The sequence below is a fragment of the Beta vulgaris genome, chromosome 4 (assembly GCF_026745355.1).
Source record: "Beta vulgaris subsp. vulgaris cultivar EL10 chromosome 4, EL10.2, whole genome shotgun sequence".
In the NCBI taxonomy this organism is placed as follows: domain Eukaryota; kingdom Viridiplantae; phylum Streptophyta; class Magnoliopsida; order Caryophyllales; family Amaranthaceae; genus Beta; species Beta vulgaris.
In genome coordinates, this window is record NC_079205.1 from 53287461 (window position 1) to 53291998 (window position 4538).

Below are 4538 nucleotides of genomic sequence, written 5' to 3' on the forward strand. Positions count from 1 at the left end.
TTTCATAAATAGGATGTTGACAAGCCATCGTAATTTGTGTAAAGAACAACTTCGGCTAAGTAGAGGAATATTGATAAGTCTTGCTAATATCCTTAGAGAAAAATAACTCCTAGTAGCTGGTAGATTTATAAGCATTGAAGAGCAACTTGGGTTAGGTTTGTATGCTGGCTAAACCTGCTTCTGTTCGTGATACCGTTGAAAGATTTCAACACTCAACATCAACTATTTCAAAGTATTTCAAAAAGGTATTACAAGCATTGGAAGCATTGTCAAGTTAAATAATTCGACCATATCAAAGTTTGTATGAAACACCTTCTGAAATTCAAAGTAACATCAAATGCTGGCCTTTGTTTAAGTTACTTATCCTACATTCGATGAAATTCATTATTAAGTAACATAATCTAATATCAACATGTATAGTCTCAATGTAAAGATGATATATACTTTTGTTTTTAGGATTGTGTTGGCGCCATAGACGGTACCATTATACAATCAGTTGTTGCAGATGATGTAGGCAGGGGATTTAGAGATCGTCACGGGGAGAAAACATGGAATGTGATGGTTGTGTGTTCAATTAACAAGTTGGTTACTCACATCAGTGTGGGATACAAAGGGAGTGCACATGATACAAATGTATGGAGGCGAAGATTAGGAGATGCTAGAATGGGATTCCCTCATCCACCCTCTGGTAATAGCTAACTTATATTGCCATGAATAATATGGGGAAATTCCAGGCACTTTAACAAACTAACATTATGATTGTTGTATAGGAAACTACTATGTATGTAATCGATTCAGCGTATCCTAATACACTCGGGTACTTGAGTCCATATCTAGTACCTGGGTTGAGGTATCATTTGCCTGACTTCTAAAGAGGGACTCCACCACAGGGAATGTATGAGCAATTCAATTACCGACATTTTTCTTGTCGAAATGTAATTGAGAGGGTTTTTGCGATTCTCAAAAATAGGTGGAAGGTTCTAAAATCAATGTCGCAAATGGACGAGGCTAATCAGTTGAAAATTATTGTAGCTTGTTTTACCCTATACAATTTTATTCGTTTACATGATCTAGGGATTTCTTTCACACACCAAATTGAAGTCATGGAATAAAGAGCTGATCATAATATTATGTACGATGATAAAAAAAAATAGCTACGGATATAGTGTACGACAACAAATAACTGAAGAAATATGGAAGTCAATGCAGAATAATCCCGAGGTGGTGGAGCAAATTTTTGGACAAGGAGAATACGAAGAATTAACCGATTATGAAAACTAGTTAATGTTCGATAGTATTCTTATTTTGCCTAGTAATTCAACTATCAAAACGTATTTTTTTTTTCATTTCAACAATGACAAATATTATTGTTGTTATTATTAATAGTATTACTGTTTTTATCTATTAAAAAGTTCTTATTGAATAATGACAATTATTATTGAAATGTGTACTTATTAATTAGGCTTGAATTATCATTTCAATATAATTAGCTGAATCATATAGAAAAAAAAGTATTAGCAAAATAATAATTAGCAATATTAAAATAATAACATCATCATTATTATTATTACAATAAAAATAATATTAAAAGCAATAGTAATATGAGTAATAATAATAATTATTATAATTGTAATCATGATACTAATATTTATTATAGTAATAGTAATAGTAATAATAATAATAATTATTATTATTATTATCATTGTTTTATTATCAGAGAATTCAATGACTGAACTGAACTGATTGTAACTGAACTGAACTGAAAATAAGTTGAGGAGAACAGGCCATGAGAATGTTAGAGATGTATATATTTGTTTAAGTCATGCATTTTAGTTATTTATAATTATTACAAGACTTCGTCATATTTTATTTGAAATATTAGATAACAAAGTAATAGTGTATTGATGGTTAAGCTCTTACTTTTCATTTCAAAGGTCACGTGTTCGATACCTTGAACTTACACTTTTTTTTTAAATGAAGAGTACACACAGACATAAAACATTTGCATTGGAACTTTGAGGAGAGTGCCACGTGGCACATAAATTTCTTTCGTACGCCTTTTAATATATTTATATAAATTTTTTGTTAACATTGTTAATTTTTTTTGTTGCTGTGAATTGAGATTTTTCAACACCATTTGTATTTATATACTTCATCAATTTTTTTCTATTGTAATAATGGTAGTTTTATTTATTGGAACCATTCCACTTTTGGTAAAAAAAACAATTATAGTTGACAACATCACCTTTATTTTATGTTAATCAAATTGCTTCATAAAGTTGCTTTTACTTTATTAAAGGTTTGCTTATTCCCTACTCTAGTTTAACCCTCTATGATAAATTACCTATTTTTTTAATTGTTTTAAAACCATGCCCAAGCCAGCAAGAAAAGACAAAGAAAGTATTTGTCAGCATACTTTAATTTCTAGATTTGTTATTGTGATATATAAATTTTATATTTTTAATATTCAATTGAATATTATAGTAAAGTCTATTATTAAATAGTATCCCAATAATTGGTATGACTAACAATAGGTAACACATTTTTAACATAAAAAAAATACTTGAATGATATATACTTTAAGAAAAGTAGAGGGTAAAATTTTAATAGATGTAGGCCAAAAAGAATAGAGAAACATATGAGTGTCAGTCACAACTTTAACCTTTAATTATTAATACATAAACACTAACACATATAGAATAGAAGAATGGAAAGCAAAAAAGAAGATCATTATGATGATATCGTGAATAAATTAAATTAAATTAAATATAAAACTAACCTCTATTAATAATCGAAAATACTATTTAAGAGAAAAATATATTCATCAATCATGATCTATCAAGACTTATCAAACTTTTCCTTTTTTATGATCTGCAACCTTAAATAATCTAGAAACTCAAACCTGGTTTTCCTAATTAGTTTTAGTAGAATTATAAAGTTTATTGAGAAAAGAATAAGATTTGATATGTAGATATATGAAAAATAAAAACATAAATAACTATTTATACAACAGATATGCTAAGAATAAAATAATTAGTCAATTGCATAATACCTCTGCAATGTCGTTGACAAACTTTCATTTGATTCTTCATGTAATGTCATCATATGGTATGCTATAGGTTCAAAACTATATATTTGTATTTTTTATCTTTATATAACTCAATTTTAAAAGTATGATTTTGAAAAGCGTAATTGCTATTGTTACATATAATACGCTATTTTTTTAGTTAATTTTATATGTATTTAAAATAAATTATAAATAATAAATAATACGTTATTGTTCATCTAAATAAATATATATTCATAAGTTGTAAAATTATATTGTATATGAAACTTATTTCGAAACATATTTCAAACACTCTCGATGGTAAAAAATATATAATATTGTGAATTATGTAACGAAATCTATATTCCATTTACATAGTTGAATAATATAGGTTGTTTATTCAAAATCAGAGGGTAATCTTCCCTTATTAAAAATACCTTATATGTAATTATATCTATGTTAAACACTATATTTTTTAAAAAAAATAAAAATTAAAAAGAATGACATGTCTAGAACTCTTATATGTATTTAAATCTATGTAGAACTCTATTTTTGTAAAATAATAAAAATAAAATTTGATGACATGGCAATCCTACGTGGTGCGCTTTATGGCCTCGAAATCTTAAAGAGCTCCCTATGCTCCCGAAAAGAAAAGTTCCTCCTTTATATATATATATATATATATATATATATATATATATATATATATATATATTTAATGAGAAAATGAAGTCGTGCGGGGTATTTCGCGAATTTTCTGAAAACTCGGGATACTTGGTGAAAAAATCGAAAATTAAATTAATCAGGTAGGAAAGTCATCTTTGTATTTTGTTTTGAAAAAAACTGTTGTTTAATTTAAATGTGATTCATTTTTTTCGTTCAAAATGAAGTATCTAGTTATCCTTTTTTTTTTCTTTTTTTTTTTTCCTTTTTCTATTTTTTGGTGTCCCCCATATGTTGCCATATATAATAGAGATTTATTTACGAACATGTCACTTGATGCACACCATTTTTACATCTCCGAGATGAACGAGCACTCGGTCAAATTTAATTTTATATTTATTTATTATCCTCTCAACTATTTATTTTTATAATATTTGCGAAATTCGAAAAAATAAATCTAGATATTATGTTGGCTTCCTCCACCAGATTTACCCCTCAACGCCTTTTTTAATTAAAAATCTTGGTCATCTAAGAAGGTTTTAAAGGAAAATGATTTCTCCAAAGTTTGTATAGCCTGATTTTTCATTTGGTTTACTAGAAATAAAGTTATTTTCAATAATGAAAGTTCCTCCAATTCTAAAGCTTATTTTCTTATTTCCAATTTCTTTAAGGATTGGTCTTCTCTATGACTAACAAAAAAAAGTTGAACAACCTCTCCACTTCTCCAAATATTGTTAGCTCTCCTTCCTCCCTTAGTAAAGAAATTTGGTGGTCTCCCGACTTTCCTTTGTCATAATCACCATAAGATTAATTTTAATGGTTTTAAACT